The sequence below is a fragment of the Panthera leo genome, chromosome D4, assembly GCF_018350215.1.
Source record: "Panthera leo isolate Ple1 chromosome D4, P.leo_Ple1_pat1.1, whole genome shotgun sequence".
NCBI classification, from domain to species: domain Eukaryota; kingdom Metazoa; phylum Chordata; class Mammalia; order Carnivora; family Felidae; genus Panthera; species Panthera leo.
The window spans coordinates 50,667,854-50,692,297 of NC_056691.1; the positions used below are offsets into that span (position 1 = coordinate 50,667,854).

Genomic DNA, 24,444 nt, shown 5'->3' on the forward strand with positions numbered 1-24,444 from the left:
CAGCTGCCATCTTTTTTTTCCCTAGAAAGTTATCTAGTAGTAACCCATTGAAGGGGAGCAGGTATTGCCACCCCCAAATCCACCACTTTGGTATGAGGATTATCTTGAACCGAAGTCCATCAAGACTGAGCAGACTTAAGAAAAACCTTTACTTCTCCCTTAACTACCTAAAAGAATTTAGATAGGGGGTCTGGCCTAGAAAGAGCTATTACCAGAGATAGCTTTTTATCTGAATGACCTCTCGAGATGGCAGGGCAAACATCAGTTACCAAACACCTTCTCTTCTTGCCGTTCTGTGAATACCCTTCTCCCTTTTGAAGTCCCAGGCCCCTACCTGATTTCCCAGCTTAGGATGGCGTATAAGCCTCCTCAACGGCCTGACTTGCCCTTGGGTCTCATATCTTTGTGGCTCCAGTACATATGAAATTAAATTTGTTTTTCCCCTGGTAATCTGTCCTATGTCAATTTAATTATTAGGTCAGCCACAGAACCTAGAGGGAAGAAAGGGAATTTTTTCCATCGCGATACTGTAAATATGGATTAATTGTAAATGGCTGTGATTCACGTTAATAGCCAAACCAGTAGATCGATTTCACTAATTTAGAGAAACAACTGATCAAATCAGCCACAACAGGAACAAACCAATGAACACGCACAAAAGCAACAAAAAACCAAATTAACAGATTCTTTGCATTTATCCTTAACCTTTATTTGATCTTCATGAAATGGCGTCAAAAGAGTTGTGTTAAACCTTGGTCATGATATGATATGCCTGACACTGTGCTACATGCTTCAGCTAGGTTACCACTAATGTGGTCAGTCCGTGTCAGGTGGCTTTTATTAACCTCATTATACGTATACCGTGACACATCAAGCCTCAGAGAAGTAAAGCAATTTTCTCAGGGCCCATTACTAAAGAGTGTTGGAGCAGAGTTTTGATTCAGGTGTAAGATTATAAAGTCAGAGGTCTTCATAGTTTCTGAAGACAGTGAACTACATTGTCTGAGATCTATGTAAGGGAAATAAGGACACTTGGGAGCAAAATGATGGATTTGTTAGACACTTATAAAACCACATCAGCCCTGCTTTTGCTTACCAGCGCCATTGCATTCATGTAGTTCAATTGCAAAACCAAAAATGCTGATATACAGAGTGCACTGTAGTCTCTTATAAAAATTACTTACCTTATGCAGAAAAGTAAAGAGCGAAAGCATTTAAGCTTGTCACACATCTTTCTGGCTTTCTGATTTTTAGGTCAGATTACTGGACCATGAAGCCTTCATTAAAAACCGAAGATCTTTTCTATACAAAAGTGAAATAATTTTTCCATCCCTGGGAGTGGGTCATCCAAGTCACACATGGACTTGAGGATGAATATGAAAAAGTAAAGTGTTTATGATCAGATAACTTGCTAGTTTCTTGCCATAAGAAGGGCTCAAACACTCAGCTTTGTGTCTCGGCGTCAGTGTTTGATTCGATTTTTTTCTCTGATAGTTTAATTAATTGTTCAGGTATTTCCATAATGCATAAAGCCAATCTTAACATAAACCTAAAATAAAAATGCATATTTTCAACATCATCTGTTAATCACTGAAGCTTCTGAGGCCCACCCATTGGGATCTGGTAGGGGCATGTGTGGCAATGAACACACAGGCAGGAGGATCCCAGGGCTAGGTATTGAATCCATGATAAGTTGTCTATGACGGTGTTGCCCAGGAGGTGAAGCCATAACTGGAAAGACTGAGGTCTTAGCCAGGCTAAATGGGAGGGGCATCCAGTGAGCGATCTGACCAAGTAGGCAAGGGAACAAAAATAGGACCTTGAATGTGAGGTACAGACACTGCTCATCAAGAAGCAGGCAGATTGTTTCAAATGTTTTAGAAAGTTAAGTCTGAGGAAAGTTCGCTCTAGTAGTGTCTAGTCTGTAGGTGTGGGGACAGTCACTTCTTCTCAAAGTTACCTTTTGTGTTTGTGTGACTTTAACATTTACATTAGTGGTATTTTGCAACTTGCTGTTTTCCAGGCAACATTGTGTTTTTGAGATGTATCAGGATGATACTACATATGGGTTGGGGGTAAGTAGAAGGAAAGTAAAAGTAGAGAAATAATGCTTGACCCAGATGCACACCAACTTTGGAAGGTGGAAGGGATAGGGATACAGACAGTGGGAGAAGAGCTCCAAGTCTGGGTAGGTGCTTGTATTATTATCTAATTGAAATATTTTATATCTCTTCTAATTTTTATTTGTGGTAAAATACTCATAACAAAATTTACCACTGTTAAGTGTACAATTCAGTATCATTGAGTATATTCATATTGCTGTGCAACCAATCTCCAGAATCTTTTCATCTTGTGCAACTGAAACTCTGTACACATTAAACCACAGCTCCCCACTTGCCATTCTTCCCAGCCATCATTCTACCTTCTGTTTCTATTAATTACTCTAGATACCTCGTGTAAGTGGAATCATACCTATTTGCCTTTTTATGACTGGCTTATTTCATTTAGCACTTAGTCACTTCTCAAGGTTCATGTATGTTGTAGCATGTAGAATTTGTTTCCTTTTGAAGGCTGAATAGTACTCCATTGTATGTGTAAACCATACATTGTTTATCCATTCATCCATTGATGGACATTGTGCTGCCTCCTCCTTTGGGCTGTTGTGAACAATGCTGGTATGAACATGGCTTAAAGATCTCTTTGAGACCTTGCTTTCAATTATCCTGGGTATATCCCCAGAAAATTGCTGGATCATATGGTAATTCTATTTTCAAATTTTTTTTTTGTATTCTGCTATGTCTGCATCATTTTACATTCCCACCAATAGTGGACAAGGGTTCCAGTTTCTCTGTATTTTTGCCAATGCTTGTTATTTTCTGGGTTTTTTTTTTTTTTTTTTTTTTTTTTTTGTTGGATAGTAGCTATTCTGATGTATGTAAAGTGATATCTCATTGTTTGCATTTGTATTTACCTGCTGCTTCTGTATCTTTTTGAAAAGGTTTTATGCTGTGAACTAGGGTAAGGGAGATGAGTGGGACTCAGGCAGTATTGAGGAGGGGATGGGAAAGGCATGGGCCCAGTCAAGCAGGGAGAGAAGAGAGATACAGGCTTAACCTTTCCAGGTACCTAGCAGATGCAGAAGTTTCTATGAGTGATAAGGACCAGAATGAGCTGAGTGAACAGAGAAACAGGGAAGAGCCTGCAGGTGTTGCCTGAGATAAGTGAGTAAGAATGATGCAGATGCCGAAAGCACCTAATTCCTGATAATTAATTATTTTTTTCAGTAAAACTGAGTTGAAAGACATTACTTGGTAACTGCCAGTAATAGCTAGGCTCCTTTCAGCAGCCAGAAAACAGTTATCATCTACTCTTGGGTATTTGAATTGATTAGATTTGCATAATGATTCATCCAGTGAAATAGTTTAGACATAAAAAAGTGCAAGCGTGCACTCACACCCTGTCCATCAGAGGCATCCGTGCACGAGGAGAGCGGGGGCGGTGACTTGTCCCTGGTACACCCTGTCTCTTGGGTTCCTCTGGGAAGATATTCTACCACTTGCCACCCAGAGAAACACTAAATGCCTGCAAGTTACCAAAGGATGAGTATTTTTCATTCAGGAGGGAATTGTGTGCTTCTTGACGAGCAGCGTCTCTAGGTGCGTATTTGGGAGTTGGGTTAGTTTTCTAGGGCTGCCATAACGAAGTACCACAACCTGGATGACTTAAAGTAACAGAACGCTATTTCCTCCTAGTTCTGGAGGGCAGAAGCCCAGAATGCAGGGCTCTATTCCCTCTGAAGGCTCAAGGGGAGAGGCCTTTCTTGTCTTTCCCAACTTCAGGTGGCTGGGTGCATTCCTTGGCTTCCTTGGCTCCCGGCCATGTCACTACAACCTCTGCCACACCAGTCTCACCTTTCCTTCTCTTCTTCTGTCTCTTATAAGGACATTTGTCGTTGAATTTACGGTCCACTTCCGTAATCCAGGATAATCTCCTCTCAAGATCCTTAATTACATCTGCAAAGACCCTTTTTTCAAATAGAGTGACTTTCGTAGCTTCTAGAAATTTGGACATGGATGCACCTTTTGCGGGGGCATTATTCAACAGGAGTGCAAAACCTTCAGGGGAAATTCCAACCCTTTCCCTCTAACATGAGTCAGGCTGGGAGTGGGAAGAGACACTGTGCCCTCAATGTCTTTGTTTGCTCTGTAACAGACACCACCCAAAGTCAGTGATGGAGCCAGCAAATTTGGCATGTGAATCAATTTAATGTCCCATACGTATTGTTGGTGGTTAGAATAGACACATGTTTTTGGTGCTTCCAGTTTTGGTCCCCAGGGACATAAGACCTCTTGTGCTCCATCCTTTTGTCATCACCCCTGTCCAAAGCCGCACCCATTCATGGAATCATTCCTGTTTTGTGCTGGGGGCAGGAAGAGTTAGTACTTACTGAGCCACTCTCAGTCCTCAGTAACCTGGGTAACCTGAGATAGAGGAATCTAGCATCCACACCCCAAAACGATCCTGTTGGAACCTGCTTATTGAAAGAAGTCATTTTCACTTGTGAGTGTCTCCTGAACAATGCAATTCCAGGACCAGTTATGTGTGTTAGAACAGCAAGTGTACAATTTTACAGAAATGATTTCACTTCAATAGAAACATCTTTATACCAACACAAGATCAATATTTCTGATTTCCATGCTTAGTGTTACTCTTTGAGATTGACCAGAAATTGTTATTTCTATAGAGATATATTTTATTCTGATAATGCTAGGGAACAGATAATGACTTGGGAGAGCATCAAGATTAATGTCCTTAGTGTCAACATTTACCCTGTAGTCAATGTAATATTAAAGCCCCTAGTTCAGTTTACCTGAAGGCAGAATAAATCCTCTCCCCTTTTTTTTGGTCAACAAATAATATATTATAGGAAATCCTGTATCTGTTGCATTTATTTTGTAAACTTCTTTTTCATTTGAAGAATATGGCACATATATGGAAGAAGGCACAGCTCAGTGAATTATCAAAAAGTAAACACACCTGTGTAATCACCATCCAAGTCAAGAAAAAGTACATTGCCAGCCTCCCTGTGCCTAGAAGAAATCTTCAAGCCCCTTCTCTATCACAATCCCCTCCCTTCCCACCAAAAGTAGCCTTTGTTTTGACTGGTTTTTTTTTGACAGTTTTTTGCCTACATTGAAATTTTATGTTGCATATATTCTTTAAGCTTTTTTTTTTTTTATAAAAGCATCTGGAAAACATTCCTTTAATGCCATCCCATCTCAGAGGCAGAATAAGTTTTTCTTTGTAGGTATCTCTTTGTCGGGAAGATAAATAGCTAACCCCACACATCATTATCATAAAAACTTACTTGTAGTTTACATGAGAAGCCAGGATGAAGAGTAACACATGACCTTGTGATCTAACACATGAACACAAATGGAATTATTAAAAATAAAGATAAATGAGTACTGGAAATTTTAATTTGTGAATTATGTGGTTCTCCTTGCTCTAGACTTTCTTGATAGTAAGGTGACTCTAACCTTTGGGACATAGTGGCATTCTTTTGATTATATAATTTTTTCTTTCTTTCTACCAGGTTGGTCTCTTGTTCAAATGCGTTTTCCCTAACAACGTGTTTTAGTGTTTAATGGTTTAAAAAAGAAATGACTTCAAAGCCAGTAATATGTAGAGAGGCTTATATTTGTCTAGACATACTTCTAAAATTATGACTGAGCCTAATTCCCACTAACGCATTATATTTACTCAATGCCAAGGGGAAAATGAAGTGTGAGATGTGATGAGGAAGGAAAAAGAAAGACCACACTGAATGTATAGTCACTCAGGTGTAAGGTATAATGTAATTTCAGAAATGTTGAAATGTGGGGGGGAATTAGAATTGAGGAGTCATATTAGTGCTATTTGCTGATACCAGTGGATGATATTGGCCAGAGGTGGTTTGATGTTGTTAAGAGTTTTCTCTCAAAATAAACAAAATGGAAAAAAAATTAGGAAGTCACTCTGGAAATTTATATTGACAAACATCAGCTGTTACTGGAGTTATGAATGGGTTACCCTTTGGAGGTAATGAGAACATTTGTACATCATGTTATTTCAGGAGTTCTACAGAAACTCTACTTGTCCTCAAAACATTTGCCCTATTGTCGGCACTTCCTTCCTGACACTTTAAGAAATCACCTTTGGGGGTCAGTCTTTGAGTACTGTTTATGTAAGATGTCTGGAGAAGGAAACTAGCTCCTAGGTTCCTCCCCTTGCTTTCCCTTCATTCACTTGCATGGCTTAATTATATATGTTAGCTAATTGTCACTATTAAAAGCACAGATCCTGACCTTAAGGGAATAAAGTGCAAAATAGATACCTCTTAATTTCCTGACGGCAGCTTCAGTTTACTGAGAATAGAAACTCCTTCCCAGGCTGTGAGTGCTTGATTAACATAGGAGTTTCCCAAGAGTGTAGAAGAGGAAGCCCAGTAGGCCAGCAAGCTATTTGTTCACCCTGTGTATCCAGGTTTGAGTACTCTTTTGTGTGAGCTTTAAGAAGTGATCAGTAAAAATCACTATTTCAAGCCATTTTACTTTGATTTCCTAGTAAATGGATGTATTAACACAGTGCCTTTTGCCATATCCTTGTAAATATCTGAGATAACTTTCTTATATTTTTCTTTAAATCAGTGTTGGTTTTTGAAATGTAATTCATTTTATTTTGTTATTTAATTTTTTAAAAAATTTACTTACTAATTTTGAGATAGAGCATGAGCAGAGTAGGGGTAGAGAGAGGGGAGAGGGAGAATTCCAAGCAGGCTCTGCACTGTCAGTGCTGAGCCCGGTGCAGGACTCGAACTCACGAACTGTGAGATCATGACCCGAGACAAAATCAAGAGTCACACACTTAACTGACTGAGCCACCCAGGTGCCCCATAAATATAATGTATTTTAAGGGAAGATTTTATATCACTTCTATAAATAGACATCTACTATCACTTCCTATAAATAAAAGATAAATGTTAAATAAGTTCATAACTCTAAAACCACTTCCCACTTTGTGAAATGGCTTAGAATAGTAAATTTGGGACTTGGGATCAGAGAATCAGAGTTCTCATCTCAGCTCTGCTACTTATGAGTGCTCTGGTTTGGGGAAGGTCCCTTCTCCAAGTCCCAGTCTCCTCCACAGAAAGGAGGGGTTGGTGGGAATGATAATAATGCCCCCTGAAAAGAGTTATCATGGGGATTAGAAATGACACTTAGAATACCTGGCACGTTTTAAGTGTGGGGACTCAGAAGTTGACAATTTTTTTTTAATAATTATGTCTTTGGTATTTGTATATCAACTTATCTTTGCTCTGCTCTGAAGCTTTGCCTGCCTGCCTTTCTCCAAGTGACATGGGATAAATCAAGTTGCAAAGGAAAATGGTGGTTCCTTTCACTTTTAAGCCTAAAGTCCAAACAGTATGGTAAATGGAGTTCACCTCAAGTGCAAATGCCCATTTATCAGTAGTTCGTGCCTGGATCCCTTTATTGACAAGGGTTGTGATAGCAGTGCTGTGATTGAGTAATGCTGGCTGTATGCCCTAAACATGGGAGGGCAGAAGACTGGTACTCCCTATTTGACAACATTAACTCCTGCCTCCTTTTTGCCAAGTCTTCTTAGCTTTCCAGAATCTGCATCTTGCAAGGTGCCCCCAGTTCAGCATGGACTTCTTCAGAAGAGAGCTTCAAAGTCACTTCAAGCACATTATACTTATTTTCCTTCCTGAAATAGTCTAAAATGATGGCCCTCTCAGGCCCTTCTGATTCTGTCACCTCTTTCTCACTCCCCTAGAATAGCCCACCTTTCAGTCCAACTAATTCTTCTTGTTTAGAGAGAAAAAGAGCTGTCTGTGTCATTGGGGCTGTTCTATCACTTTCCTCGCTCTCTTATATATCATAAAGGATTAGCGGGTACACACCCCAAGAAGATTGGGAGAAGGTGAAATGTGTGCAGCCTGTGGTCTGGTTAGCGATCAGGTCCCCATAACAGCTCGCTGGATGCTTATTTGTCCAGCTCTGCAAATAGTTTTGGCAATGGGAAGTGCTACCACTGTGACATTGTTGAAAATCCTGGTACATAAAAGACTTTATGACACTTCCCTTTTTTCCAGCTCACACTCTGGAGTGAACCAGTAAACAAATCATTAAAACAGGAGGAAAATTATTCTTCTGGGGTTTAAGGCTCTGTCCTAGTAAGAAAAGAACACTGTAGAAAGAAACGTGATAAACAATACTTAGGAGAACTTAACTTTTAAATGACATTTTGAAGCCAACAGATTCTAAATGCTGACATCAGCATTTTTAATATTTGTCCATTACTGTTTAATACAATAGGTTAAGTGTTGCTTCGGGGAGCTCGGAATTGTTCACTTCCAAGGAGTGAGAAGGATGCTCATTATTTCTCTTATTACCTCTCCTTAGAATTTGTATTGCTCTTATCGTCCACAGACTGCTTCTTGGTAATTTTTATTACTAACAAACCCATAACCTGATGGGCTTCTCTGGAAATAGAGGGTATTGTGAAGGCACTCAGGATATAGATATGGTGCTGATGGGATCAATTAAAATGAATCGTAGCCCAGGGAAAGGTGTTTTGTGGAGCATCACAATGTGACAAAGATGAGTTTAAAAATAATCGCTTATTTTATGACCACATTTCACAATCTTGTTCACCCAGATAGTTGTGACAGTCACATTCTGGACCAACATAAAGAGTGAGATAGGGGAAGACAGACTGGCAAACATTATGATTTAAAGGGAAGTGATATTTATCGATGAGCACTTCATCATTTCCAAGGGCTTTCAGGAAAAGACAGCTTCTTTTATAGACAATGAAAGAAGGGACTGTTAATTCAGGTGCATCATCTGAAAGTGTTTCCAGGCCTCCTATTTACTTTCCATTCTCTTATTGCCCTCCCTGTTAGAGATCACAGCACCTGTGTGTGATAGCCTTTGAAAATCTCTCTCTCTCTTTCTCTCTCACTTACACACACACACACACACACACACACACACACACACACACCACCAAACTTTGAAGGGCAAGGTTAATTGGACATGTGAGAATGTGTTATTTCATATTGAATCGGGTGGCTGAGCTTTTGTGGTATTAGTTTTGTGTTATTATTTGGGGATCTGAATTTAATAATGATATAAGAACCTTCTAATAGGATGAGAGTTTAAATAACTCACTGCTAGAGTTTTCTTTTTTAATTTCAGCTTTTATCCAAAAATTCCCTTACTCAAACCCTTTCAAGGGGTGCCTTACTTCTGAGGTGCTCTAAGCCTCTGGCTGGCCTTAACGACTCCGTCTCTCTGCCCTCCCTCTATCTTGTTCTTCTTCCATCCTCATCAGGGTGTTCTCTGTAATCCCCGCCCCTGCCCCCAAACTGGGTCTTCTCTCTCTGTTCTTTTCTTACCTTCTCTTTTATCCCAGCACCCATTTCCCAGATCTGACACACCTTTTATTCTCTCTGCTCTCTCCAAGTTCAGCAAAACATATTCAAGGGCCATTTCTTCTAGGGGACCCAGATTATTCCCTTCTCTATTAAGTTCCCATTCCTTTGAAATACAGTTTTTTAAGCCATGCTCTCTAACAAATAAAATACAGGCATATATGTAATTTTACATTTTCTAGAAACAGGTAAAATGAATTTTAATGATATATTTTATTTCATCTGTTATTTTAAAGATATTTTCATTTCTACATGCAATCAGGTTGAGATTATTCATGAGATGTTGTTATTTCATTCTAAGCTTCAGAAATCTGGTTTATATTTTATACTTACAGCATATCCCAATTTGGATTAACCACATTTCAAGTGCTCAATGTGGCATATGACTACTGAATCTGTACCACATTCCCCAGCTCTCAAATATGTACTTTTGTGTTTCTTATCTTTTCACCTGGACCTAATTGCAAACAACTATTTGAAGTTGGAGCCCATGTTGATACTTCTTCTGTTTTCACACTTTATTCCTGAGTGTATAGTAAGCTGTAAGTAATTGTCTATTGATGGATTGGTAATGTTCTTATCTGTGACCCCTGTTTAAGTAACTAAAATAATATTTCCTTAAGCACATTTATTCCCACTACAGCTTCTTTATGCTTGGAATTTCCCTTTTCTTCTCCATACTTACGTTATGATTCAGCTACCATATTACCTCTGTTTTGTTCGATTTGAACCTTTTGGGATATGTTGGATGGGATTGTAAGAAATAGATGTACATTATTTGCAGTTTTGTTGCACTAGAGAGCAGCATTTTCACATAATACTCATCATTCGTACAACTTGGGCAAAATAGGATTTATAGCTGAAATCAATAGGATAATTGCTTCCATTGTTCTTTTTTACTTTCTTAACAGAGACTGGACAAAGACTCACAAGAGTCTGCAGATCACAAGACCCACCTGTGAAGCAGAGGCTCTCTGGTTTGATTGCATTATGGAAAAGACACAGTTTTACAAGCTGAAACCAAATCACGAGGATAGAGATAGCTTGCAAAATTGCAGGGAGGTAAAGTGGTGGGGTAGGGAAGGAGACCCTAGAGAGAATGGGGACAAACAGACGACCTGAAGTAGAGGATAAGATGAGGAGGCTTCCAAACTGTGTCAAGGGCACCAATATGGGGGGGAAGCAGGAGGGAATGCAAATTGTCAACTATTCCACAATTTAATGAACAGTGTACTAATATGTGTACTATTTCTACTCTGTCACCAACTTAATTCAAGTCCAAGGTCTCAGAGACAGAATGCTGGAATATAATTCTAGAACTGTGCCAATAAACAATAAATCAAAGTCCATAGTTTTTCTCATCACGTAAAATTGTCATATTAAAGTTACAAACATTCTCTCCATACAGTCTAATGTTTAATGCATTCTATAGTCTTTATTAAGAATCTGTCAGTTGGTCCCTAAATGACCCATTTATTTAATTTTAAAATATTGTTTCTGTTTCTTGTTGGTATTATCAATCTCAGTTCCTGTTAACTTTCTCCCCATATGATAGCAAATATGTCCCCTACTGAACAAAATTACTTCACTTAGCTTAATTTTACATTTACAAAATTTCCGCATTTTAAAAGTTTGGTACCTTCACATGTTAGTAGAATTTTGACAACAGGATATTAATAGCTGGCTCAACGAAAGCAAAGGTACAAGTCAGGGCCCACATTGCTTCGAATGAGGAGCTTGGGAGTTCACCATAGCCAAAGTGTGAAAATTCTGTTAAGATTTTGCTGCTGATCTGTTTTCTCTCAGGACCTATGCTTGCTTCCCATGCCCCAGCCAACTCCCTAATCCTGAGCACAGGCCTAGATGTCTTTATCCTGACTTCTGAAGGGCCTGGGAAACACCTCTGTCTCAATACCCCTATCCCAAACCAGTAGCTAGCCAATGGCTGGCTTTCTAAAATAAAGGCAGTGTACATATTTTGTCAGTGGAAATGGAAATGTCCACAAGTAGAAGATTTTGCTTTTTAATAATTTGTAGTGTTCAGTAAAGTTTAGTCTTTAGACTGGGCCAGTCCATGATACTTATTTTCTCTTGTGTTATATTTGCTTTGATTTTATATTTTGAAATGTAATTTTAAGTCTCTTGAAGCCAATAATAAAAAAATTAGGACTTGTATTTTGTATATCTTTGATTTTTAAATTTTATTTTCTCATAATTTGTTTCTATTGCATTTTATGAACGTATTAGCTTCAGTGGGCCCCTTTTCATGGATAGTTTGAGCAACACCAATATTATTATTTAGTGTATAAAGTAGTGAAGGAATCCACTCCCTCCCCCCCACCCGATAGAGTGGATTTTGATAGGAGATAGGAGAAAGTAAACACAGAGCTCTAGACACCTGTAGAATAAAAGAAAAAGAAAAATTGTTTCAGTGTAAATCATTGTTGCCTTCATTATTTTGTCAGAGTTAGCCCCTGCATCTGTTAACAAATCTACTACAAGCTTGTATTGAATGTAGAATGTATTCTGTGGTAAAGTCATTGTCCTCGGTGCTGAAAGACATGGTGTATGTCCTTATCTTCCTCTTGTAAAGCTGTAGTCTAGGCTTTCCAAACTTGGCTGCTGTACCTCAGAATCACATGGGATTCTCTATATGACAAGTATAGATTTCTGGGCTCCATCTGAAAACCTACTGATTCAATATCTCTGTGCGTGGCATCTCTGAAGCTGTATTTTAGAAGGTTTGGGATGATTTTGATGTTTGGTTTGTGTTGGGTAGACTACTTTAGGCCTTGGTCACCTCGTGAAATGAATTAAAGTGGAATTAGCAAGCATTAGAATATGAAAAATGTCATAAACTCAATAAGCATTTATTTAGTACTCTACCTGGTGGATACAAGCAAGTTGTTCTAGTCAGGATAATTAATGCTAGACACTATAACCAGAACATTGACATCTCATGGCTCATAAAATAGAACTTCAGTTTTTGCTCTCATAGAATGCAATGCAGATAGATGTTCTTGGTCAGGCTGTTCTTCTTGTGAGCTCTTTTCAAAAACAGTGAATCAGAAATCTGGGCTCTTTTAACTTGGCACCCAACCATCCTTACCACATTCCTTCTAGACATTACCTGTCTAGAAGTACTCACAGCACTTTGATTAGATGCAAGAGGGAGGGTAAATTAGATCTTTCTGAGTATCCAGGAAGGAAAAGAAATGTGTTGTTGAATACACAGTATTATCTCTGCCACAGAAGTGTATAGTTTCTGTTAATGTTTTAAGCAGTTTTATTTCTTCCAAGGTAGTAGGAACCAAGACTACTAAAGAGACAAAGTTTAAGCAAATACAAGCTTATTTCAGTAGATTCTATGAAGAAATTTACAAAGGGTGTTCTGCCCTTAATTTGCTATTCCAAGGAGTAATTGTAATAGAGACCATCTGATTTTTTGTGGCATAAACCCTATCATCAATACCTCTAACAATAGAGGTAATAATAAGACCCTGCTTTCTATAGGGTCTCCAAATGCTTCTGTGGCCATTCCACATTCTATATATTTTGAGGTCAAGTTCTCTTCTGATCTACCTTATATTGTCTTTAATAGAGAAAGATTTCTTAAAATACAAAAGACAGAGATCTTGTTAGAGAAATCAGAGAATCTAACTGTCTAAAATCTGACTAAAATATAATGATATAAAAACAAAAATCTCCAAAATTTAACTCACGAATTTTGCAGTATCTTTGGGAAATAAGTCATCACTCATACTTGAAATATTAAGAGTGTAGTATTATATATGATGAAATAGTAGTATAAAAGGTGGAATAACTTAGGATCCAGGATAACAGAAGAGACAGAGATATGTCTGGCTTGAAGAATCTTTGAAGATTTTATGATGCCTCGTGACAAAGCAGGAGTAAGCTAAATCTTAAATCTGAACAAAAGTAATGTATACAGAGCTTTTCTAGGTGATATCTCACATTATCTTTCCCAATCTTCTCAAAGATCCATCCTTTCTCATTACTGTTATATTTTTATCTCCCCAAACAGTCTTTAAGAAAGTTTGGCTGGGGGATGTTAGGAATCTTTGTCTTTATATTATATTTGATGATATATAGTACTGCCAGTATATTCACTTGGATTTGAATATCTACAACTATTCTAGTTTTCCAGGTGCTCCATATTGAATTTTGAGGCCCAGGAATCAAACAATAGGAAGAACCAGTGTGCCTTGGTGGCTCAGTTGGTTGAGTGTCCACCTCTTGATTTCGGCTCAGGTCATGATCCCAGGGTTGTGGAACCAAGCCATGCGTCAGGCTCCATGCTCAGTGTGGAACCTGCTTGAGATTGTCTCTCTCTCTCTCTCTCTCTCTTTCTCTCTCTCTGTCTCCCTCTCTCCCCCTTTCTCCCCCACCCCTCTCTCTCTCTCTTCCCCTCTCCGCTGCTTATATGGGCTCTCTCCCTCTCTCTCTCTCTCTTTCAAAAATGGAAAAAAAAATAGGAAGAAGGGAGAGGACAGAACCAGAGAGTTTTATTTGATAGTATGATGCCCTTGTATTGGGTATAAATATTAGTTTTCTGTAAAGCTTCTTTAATATGAATTTTCCCTAGACTTATATTAATTCTCACAAATATGCTCTCGTTTTTGTCCTTAATTATTCCTGTGAATTGTTACTTACTTTTGGACCCAAAATCTGAAGGCTTATTGCTGAGTCCGTTTGCTTCCAGACATGAAGAAGTCCAGTAGATTTGCCCCTGCCAAAGCCATTGTTGTTTTTACAGATTTTGACTGCTAATTGATTCCTTATTTGAGCAGACACCAGGTAATTGGCTATTTTGGTAAGGTTCTTTCAGTAAACGTTTTTCCATTAATACTCTTACCCAGCACCAGATGGTTCTGATCTTTTAGTGGCACTTTTAGTGGTACTTCTTCCATCAGTTGATCAAGGCTGGCCTCTGGTCACTGCATACATGAGAACGCTTGAAGGAAGGTTGACCTTCTAGACATAATAATAATGGGCTTTGCATGAATTCACTTTTCCAGGGTGGTTGATTGATATCTAAGTCTTAAGAGCTGGAACACACAATCCAGTCTTGTCCAATACAAAGAAGTGAAAGCTCAGTGAAATTAGGTGATCTCAACAGTCATTTAACTAGTTAAAAACAGGATCTATAAAAGTTAGGTGAAGATAAAACCACCAAATGGTCTCTAAATACAAACTTCTTATTGGGTTAACTTAAAATTGTTTCCTCTTATTCGGATTATGTGCTGACTAATTTCCCTTCTGAATAATGACCTTTTTAAGTAAACAGTAAAACAGAGATTCGCTAGGAAAAGGAGGGGCTAAGGGAAGCAATATGAGGTAAAGTGTAAAAGCTGTCATTTCTGTGAAGCTTGAAATATGGACAAATGAAAGGCAAGAGAGGCAGGAGGAGTTGAAGTCTGACCTACTCATCAACTTTAATGCCCTAGATTGTTAGAGACCTCACAAGGAAATAAAAAAAAGAGATGGTTTTGAAATTGTTCCTCCATGGACACTTGTCTATACAAGGTTGCAGTTTCACTGAGAGCTCTTCGTAAACTTGGGAGCATTTCAGTTATAAATATATTCAGATGATATTTGAAATTCCTCAACAAGGTGCAATTTATCTTTCAAAATAATAGCCCTTTCTGCAACGCACGTGCTGCACATACAATTACTAAGTATTTGAATTTTAACAGTTTTTAGAACTGCTTTCTGCCCTTGAATTGGGTTTTGGTTAAAAGGGTCTGCATGTGTCTCCTCTAATAGCAAAGCAGAGGATGAGCGTACACCAAGGATTCATTATTTTGCCACTGAACAATTGTAAAGATAGTATTTATTAAGCTCCTGGGAACATGTGTTAAGAACAAAACAAGTTACTCAAAGATGTGTGGGTTTTGTAAGAAGCATACCTTGACTTTGGAAGTGGACTGTCAAGGTTGTTGTATGGACCCAAGAAGCCAAAGGAGGCTTGAAGAATTGTATTTTCCATCACTTGCTTTCATGCAGGACTTCAGCTAACCTTTCCTAGAAAAATAAGGCACTGATTTTTAATGACATCCAGGAGGGCATATCGTAATCGTATTGTGGAATGGCTTTGTGCATGGACAATAAGTAGGTCTGCATATCAGTGTTACTGCATTTGAAAAAGCATTACTTAAGGTGTTGAAAAACCTCAAGGATTAAAAAATGCCTATGCTTGGCAGTGGCTGTGAGGTGGCAGTTTGGTTTTCAGGATTTCCATGGTTTATGTGCCAAGAAGCAAAACGGACACACACTGTGAATTGTGCACAGTGATACACACATGCATGCTTATTATTTTTTAATAAAAATTATGAAACTACAACTTTCTACACAGGCCTCCATAATTAACCAGAGTTTTATTATATCAAATAATGTGCTAAGTAGCTTCATAAGAGTTGTAACATCTTAGTTGTAACATCAATAATCTGGGGGAACCTGGGGGCACCTGGGGGCACCTGGGTCTGACTTTGGCTGGGGTCATGATCTCATGGTTTGTGAGTTTGAGCCCAGCATCAGGCTCTCTCCTGTCAGCACATGCTTTGGATCATCTGTCCCCCTCTTTCTCTGCCTCTCCCCTGCTCATTCTCTGTCACTCTCTCAAAATAAATAAATGAAAACTTAAAAAAATTATATATAAAAAGAAAATCCAGTAATCTCATTCATCTGTTTATTTAATAAATATTTATTGAGTATTATTATGTGAAAAGTGTCATCTTAGGTGCTTTAAAGTTTATATTCATTCACACACAAAAAGGTCCTAACAAATTTTGAGGGCCAGAAGGAGACACAACACAAATAAGGAAATGTATAATAGAGAAGGATCCTTTGCTGCCGAAGCTATTAAAGACCTTGAACTGGGCCTTAGAGGTCACATGTTTTCCTGGTAAGTACATTCATTGTCTCAATAAATATTTATTCAGTGACCGTGCTCTAGGCACTGTGTTGGTAATGAGTATACAGTGGTGAAGACAGATTTAATTCAGTTCTCTTCAAACTAACAATCTGATGGAGAGATAGGCATGAAATGATAATCACCAAGTAAAGCTAAAATAAAATGATCTCAGGAAGGCTCAGCTGATTCTGAGGGTGAGAACCTCACTTACTGTTGCCATTAGAGCAGGGCTGAATCAACTGTTTGCTATGAAGGATGGCAGCGATGTAGGTCTTTGTGAAATAAATTTACTTGGAAAATGATACCTTATGAAAACTTAGTAAGCACCAGCTTTCTGCCAAAAGTTGCTATTTAGGCTCTTGCACTGCAGAAAAGAGGGAGGAAAATCCTTCAAGATTCACCTTTACCGTTACTGTACTTGGATCATTTTACTATGAGAACCTATCCTTTGTTTGACATTGTGGCTGATTATATAAGTAAGTCTGGAAAACATTCAATAACTCGGTTGCTCTAGTATATGATGCCGTGCATTATTGACCTCTTCCCATGAATAATAGGATGTGAAAGTCTATGTCATTGCCTATAGTATCTCATTCAGTACCATTATCTATAGCATCTCATTCTTACTATAGAATCATTTCCTACTCCTGGATACTAATTTATAGATGCACAGCAATGAAATTGTATTTAAAAATAACCATCAAAGCCAGGAGCATTACACTTAAATACCTAACCTCTCAGCATACCTGAGGCTCTTCCCTTTCAAGATGCTTCATTAGAGTATCTTTATTATTCCCAATTACACTGTGCTCAGCGTTTATGTAGTAGTTCTTGATCCAAGTAGTGTGCAGCACAAGTTTATCTCATAAAAGAATTTGAGAATATTCCCTCCATAAACTTATATAGTTAACTCTGCATTGCCTATATTTATGAGTGATGGTATAGTGTAAGTCAAATTCAGAGATAATACATAGAATCGTAGCTCTGAATTGGTGATTGTCAGACTCTGTATTAGCCTTGGAAACCAGTCATTAATGTTGTGCAGTGGGCTGATGAAAACAGAGCTTCTGTCGTTAAAAAGAGGGCTGGAAGGCGGAGACTCCTCTTATCTAGGCTGCAAGGCTCCCCAAGGAGTTTCAAGGCTTCTCAGAGCAGTCCTGAAGCTTCCAGCTGAGCCCAGCAGTCCCCCTAGCATGAGGTCTTCTTCCTGGCAGGCTGTGAAACAATCATTTTATAAGAAAATAATACAGAACTCTGTAGATTTTAATTTTCCCTGTGTGTCATTGAAAGCGACTTCATCATGATTGATTTGTGTGTTGTAGACACAAAAATTTGGTACTGTCTTCATTATTTTTGTCTTGCTCTTCTTACAATTTAATTTAATTTTTTAAAGCACTGAGTTCTTTCTCTGCTGAAAAGTAGAAGCTCAAATTGTAGGTGGGTCTTTGATCTTTTTGTTTACCTAAATGGGCCACATGGAAAAAAAAGTTTGGAATTTTTTCTCATAAAAATACTTTCAATACTTTCAATTTCTACCCTGTCCAGGCTTGGCAACAGGTAGACAAATGAGCATGTTTTTATTCTAATATTTTGTTTCCTCTGGCCGTCTTCTGATGGAGGTGTGAAAAGCCAAAATGTGGACAGCTGGAAGGGAAAGTAGAAATAGCAAAGAGCTGCATTAATGGAACTAGCAATATGTGAAAGGGCTTCAAGGTGCTCAGAACACAGATAATGAGTAGCTCTTCATGTGCAGATTCCAAAGCATTAGATGTCACTGCTCAGTCCCTGCCTATCTTGGAGCCTGTTGTCCTACCCTTCCCATAGCCTAAGGCTCCTGTACAGGATCAGCCCTACCCCATTGTAGGAAGCCATCCCAAATGCCACCAGGAGTGACGTAAGTAGCTGTCTCACATTCTGATGTCTGCATTACATTACTCTTCACATTCTTATCCCATTTTGCCACTGAAATGTGAGGCTTCTCAATGCCTAGTTGATATAGGCCTCCTAGAACTCTGCTACCCAGAGCATGGTTCAGGGACCAATAGTGTCAGCATCATCTGTGATCTTGTTGGGAAATGTAGAATCTAACATCCTGCCTCAGACCCACTGAACCCAAATCTGCATTTTGACCAGACTCCCATGTGACTCATCTACCTACTGATGTTTGAGAAGCATTGGTAGAGAACCCAGTTCCTGCTCTTTCCCCCCTAGTGACCTTGAACCCCTCCCTGGGGAACACATCTCCCTGATGAAGGTTGCCAGTCCACCTGCTTATCTGTCTTGTCAGTACTGCCTGCTCCCAGATTGGCCATCACTGTATTGGGCTTAGCTCTTTCGGTACTTTGTTATCGTTCTCTCAGGTGGCCCAAAGCTGGTGTTGCCTTCAGTTGTCTGCCTTGATCATTTTCAGGAACTATGTACGTAGCCAACTGGAATGTCTTCCAGTACCTGTACCACCATCCACCCAGTGCCTGCCCACCCAGTCTACTGCTCCTGATGTTAACTAGTCCATACTCTCACCCAAGAAACATTTTCAAGCCAGTTACTAATGTGAAGAATTCCTTTTAAATGATTTTTTGAAATTCTCCAATGATTGATTATCACCTATTATCCTATAAAGGACTAGACAAAGTTTCAGAGTTCTTTTTTTTAATGTGTTTCTCAGGGAATGGAAATGAAACATACGTGTGTCTACAGTTTGGCTTTAAGGACCTTAAAGTAACAGGTATGATTAAGATGTGTATAATAAGAGAGTAAAGCAACATTATGATAAAAATTAAAATATCTATAAGATGAAAGATACCAAAAACAAAGATAAAAAGACAAGCATTTCGTCTGGGAGAAAATATTTGCCACACATATAAAAGACAAATGATTAACATTCTGAATAAATATAGAGCTCATATAAATGAAAAGGAAAAAAAAAACCTAACAGTATAAAACCAAAGGATATGAACAGTCAATTCACAGAAGAAAAGCCAGCGATCCATAAAACAAAAGAATGTTCAACTTCACTAGAAATTGGGAAAATGCAGATTAAAACAACAATGTGATAGTATCTTGCATCCCTCAGATTGGCATTAATTAAAAGTATTGGCTATAACCAGTGAGGGTAATAAAGCAGTGAAATAGACACGTTCTTACACTGTTGATATGGATGTAAACCATTACAGATTTTTGGTAGATCATTAAGTGTAACTGTACTTCTCAAAATAAAAATATTAAAACCCTTTGATCTCTTGGCCATTGCCTTTCTGGAAGCCCGTACTAAGGAAATATACACGTTGCACAAAGATGCACAAAGATATATGTGTGTTAATTGTAGTATAGTTTTTAATTATGAAAAGTTAGGGAAAAAATCTAACTTTTATGCTTATAAATAGGAAAATAAGTAGAATAAATTATGACCCATGCATATTTTAGAATATTCTACAATTTTATAAAGAATGGATTATATGTATATATAGAGAAAAGAAGGTGTACTAGAGGTTATAGACAAGTTCTTCCCTGGGCCTCATTTTATATGTGTGTGTGTGTGTGTGTGTGTGTGTGCACATATATATATGTATGTATACACACACACACACACACACACACACACATATATATCTCAGACATGTAACTTGGTTGAAAAAGTAGGTCATAGAAGAATATTTATAGTGCAGTTCCATTTATGTTGCAAAAATCACATCTGTCTTTCTGTATATACATGCGTGCACATATGTAAAAACATTGAAAAAGAGCTAGAACATTTATCAAACTAAAATAATGAATTATTTTCATGAGGAAGCAGGAGTTGGCCAGGGAAGGATGAAGAGGAACCTTAATAATTTATTCTATTATCTTTATGTTGTTTAAATCTTTACAGTGAGAATATGTATAATAATTGTGCAATAAGAAAACCAATGAAGAGAGAAAAATACCCACACCAGACAGATGATAGTAAGGAGTGTGATTATGGTATGTTCAGGGTAATAATTGTGGTGGAAGATACAGACAGGTTTTTCCTTGAGGCACATATTCCTCATCTGAAAGTTCCTCAGGGTGGAGAGATGGGAGAGGGGGTGAAATACATTTATTTTCTAAGATTTTTCCAGCTCAAAATTCCATGTCTTTACAGCTGCTTCCAAAGTGTTTTCCAAAATGGTTGTGCCGTTTTGTATTTCTACTATCACTATATGAGAATTTCAGTTGCTTTTCATCCCTTTCAGTACTTGTTATGGTCAGGGTTTTTTCCCCTTAAATTTAGGCTTTCTAATATGTGTAAAGTGGTATTTCCTTGTGATTTTAATATGCATTTCCCCTAATGACTAATGATTTTAAACATTTTTTTTTGTGCTTATTTGCAATCTGAAATGAATCAGTGACCTAAAATCAAAACCTAAAACTATAAATCTTCTGGAAGAAAATGTATGAACTAATCTTTTTGATTAGTGTACTTAGCCTGAAGTAAGCAAAGATTTCTTAGGACAAAAAAAATCCCACAAACCTATGAAAGAAAAAAAAAACTCTTATAAATTGGGCTTCATAAAAATTTACAAACTGGTCTTTGAAAGACACTATCAAGAACATGAAAAGATAGAGGCGCCTGGGTGGCTCAGTTGGTTGAGCATCCGACTTCAGCTCAGGTCATGATCTCACAGTTTGTGAATTCAAGCCCTGCATTGGGCTCTGTGCTGACAGCTCGGAGCCTGGAGCCTGCTTTGGATTCTGTGTCTCCCTCTCTCTCTGCCCCTAACCCACTCGCATTCTGTCTCTGTCTCTCTCAAAAATAATAAATAAACATTAAAAAAATTAAAGAAGATGAAAAGATAAACCACAGACTGAGAGAAAATGTTTGCAAAATATCTGATATTTGCATATCTGATAAAGGTTTTGTATCCAGAATATATAAAAAGCTTTTATAAAAACTCAACAAAAAGAAAACAAGTCAATAGCAAATGATCTAGAGATGTGAACAGGCACTTCTGCTGCTTCTTTTAATGAAGCCTAGAATAAAAGATGAACTATCCTTCTCTGAGCATTGATTAATAGCTGGTGATTAGAGTCCTATCCAGATGTAGTTATTTTTGCTGTAATAAATGTTCTTTTATGATTCTTACCTGGAATTTTTAATAACAAGTGATTAACCTTAGAATGGCCCATTTTCCACTACAAGTGAATAATTAACTGATTTTGTACACACACACACACACACATGGAGATTAGATACATAGATATATAGATACATAGACTTTTTAAAAGTAAGTTTCATGCCTAGTGTGGAGTCCAATGCAGCATGGAGCCCAGCTCACAACCCTGAGATCAAGACCTGACCTGATATCAAGAGTGGAATGCTTAACCGACTGAGCCACCCAGGAGCCCCCATAACACTTATATTTTAAAGTGTAACTAAACACATCCTACAAAAAGTGAGGTAGCTTTGTCATTTACTCCTTGAGAAGGAATAAGCAAACATTCTGTGGACAAGGATAATTAGAATAAAAGTCTCCTCTTCTCTTGGCTTAGTTTTCCACTTTCCCATGTTTAATAAGGTGGGAAATTTACACTATAAACCCATCACTTCTCCCTTTGTTTTGGAGCAGGGGATGGTACAATCTAAAAATGGCAAACACACACACACACAGCACACACACAAAAACAAAACAAAACAAAACAAAACCACCCCAGAAACAAACAAAAAACACCCCCAAAATGGCATTACCATTCACTGGTCGAACACCTACATGGAATCAGGTAGAATATTCTAGAAGAACTTTTGACAGGTGATATTTCTTAACAGAACAGCATTGATTAGCTGTGGCTTCTCTTTGGCTCTTCAGTTTGTTCTCCATTCCCTGTGTCCACCCTTCCAAGAGCAGAGTTATCTCCAACACCTTCTTGCTTGCATCCTCCCTGCTACCCCTGCCAGCTCCTTTTTCATCTATTTGCTCCCTTCTCTAAGTTTTGTCCTTCTTTGAGTCCAGTTCTGATGCTGGAGAGGGTGTGGAGGAGAGGAGAGGGCTGGCCTTAGGGTGAAGCTGACCTACCTCCAATATTTTCAGATTCCCAGCAGGAGTGCACATGGATAGTCTCACATAGTCTCTGATGTGGATTGAAAGTCTTCCTTTAGTTAAGAATGTGAAGTTGGAATTTTGACCTTTTCATGTTATGGATTTGATAAGAATAATTCTATTGCCTGTTGGTATAGTTTCGATCAGTAATTAAATATCCATTATATAAGAATTTGTAATGTGTGTCATACTCAAGAGATGTCTATTCACTCCCATTGTTTTCAATTGTTAAAAATTTAAGCAGGCTGTCTCTTTAAAGATTTACAGTAATTTTTTATTTCACTTTTCTTTTTTGAGCTTCATGTTCATATATTCTATTGCTATTATAATCTTGACTTGTGCTCATTCTCAATTATTTTGGTAGGTAGAATAATTGCCCCCTAAAGATCTCCATGTCTAAACCTTGGATCCTTTTGCCATGCATAGGACATTGCCTATGTGATTATGGTTAAGGATGTAGTATCCAGGTGGGTTCATCTAATCCTATGAGTCCTTAAGGGGAATCTTCCCCAGCTGCAGTCAGAGAGGAAGATAAAGCCATAGAATAACAGTCAATAAGATAGGAGGTGAGGAATTAACTTGCAGTTGCTGGTTTTGAATATGGAGGAAGGAAGCCATGGGCCAAGGAATGTGGGTAGACTCTAGAAGCTGGAAAAGGCAAGGAATGGATTCTTCCCTGGAGCCTCCAGAAAGGAATGCAGTTCTTGAACTTAGCTGTGTTGGACATCTGGCCTATGGAATGGCAAGATAATAAATTTATATTGTTTTAAGCCACTGAGCTGTGGTAATTTGTTACAGTAACAATGGAAAGCTAATACTAAAGGATCAAACCATCAAATGCAATTACATTTAATGTGCATAAAATTTAGACATTTTCATCTAAAAATTAAATATAAAAATTTTAAGCTAAAATAATTTTTCATGTAGTCTTTCCAAAAACCTCATATACTTATTAAATGTTGGATGACAAACTTATCTAACATAATTAAAAGAAAACATACAAATCATAATAAATCTAATCATTTAAAATAAAATTATTTAAATAAAGTTTTGAATTATTTTAGTTTAGTATTTATATATTTAATAAAGTCTTAAGTATTTTCATGATGATAAAGTTTTTGGGCTTTTCATGTTCACTGTCCATCTAATTGCCAATACTTCAATCACATTACGCCTAAGCCTACACATACACAAATTTATGAAACACTCAGTATTATAAAGGTTCTTAAACCACCATGTTTCATTTTCAAAAGCTGATCTAATTCATAAATACCTCCAGACCTATGAATCGGAACGTGAAGAGAAGCAAGAAAACAGGTTCGTGGTACTCCTGGGGAAACTGTATTTCATTATTCAGGAACCTATTGTATTTGGATTATCCGAGAGGAAGGATTTGACAAGTTAATTAGTCTTTTTTCTTATTTGAGCACTTCTGCCACTCAGACGCTCCCTACCTAAGTCAGTATTTGTCTCTGATTTCAACAACCCACAAACCTTCACAGAATTCGGGTACATTTGCCTTTTGATCTGAAGTCATAGGGTTAAGATATGTGAGAAGCATTTCTTGGGGGCCTCGAATGGTGAGTCATGGAAGCAGGTGTTTGTGGTTGTGGATCCTGCTATGCTGGTGCTGAGCGTTGGATCTCTAGTGACAGAGCCACCTGTGTGTTCCCTGGAGAATTTGTTTAAGTCTGTGATATGCCAGGTGCTCTAAAGCACAAGGCACATAAGAGTGGCGCCTCTTTCCTGGGCTTCAGGGAAGTATTGAAATATCTAACACATGCACTCAGACCTTTTAGACCATGAGGTGTAATCTCCAGCTTATTGTGCTAACAGAGTGTTTTCTTCAGGGTTGAGTTATATGACAAATGGCTCCCGTTTAATTGTTGCCAGGCTCCATAAAGAGGGAGGGGAAATATTTAAGAAAACCCATTCTTTCATTCCAGTAAGTATGACTC

The 24,444-nt window shown here is 38.0% G+C and overlaps 1 long non-coding RNA gene across 2 annotated transcripts in view; it reads left to right on the top strand.

Annotated features, from left to right (window-relative positions):
• The window catches only part of LOC122204630, a 21,450-nt gene extending 10,548 nt beyond the window's left edge, over window positions 1-10,902 (top strand). For both annotated transcript variants that reach the window (XR_006195712.1, XR_006195713.1), the window contains exon 3: window positions 10,411-10,902. This is a non-coding gene — a long non-coding RNA (uncharacterized LOC122204630). The remainder of the gene's footprint in view (window positions 1-10,410) is intronic.
• Window positions 10,903-24,444: the final 13,542 nt, after the last annotated feature.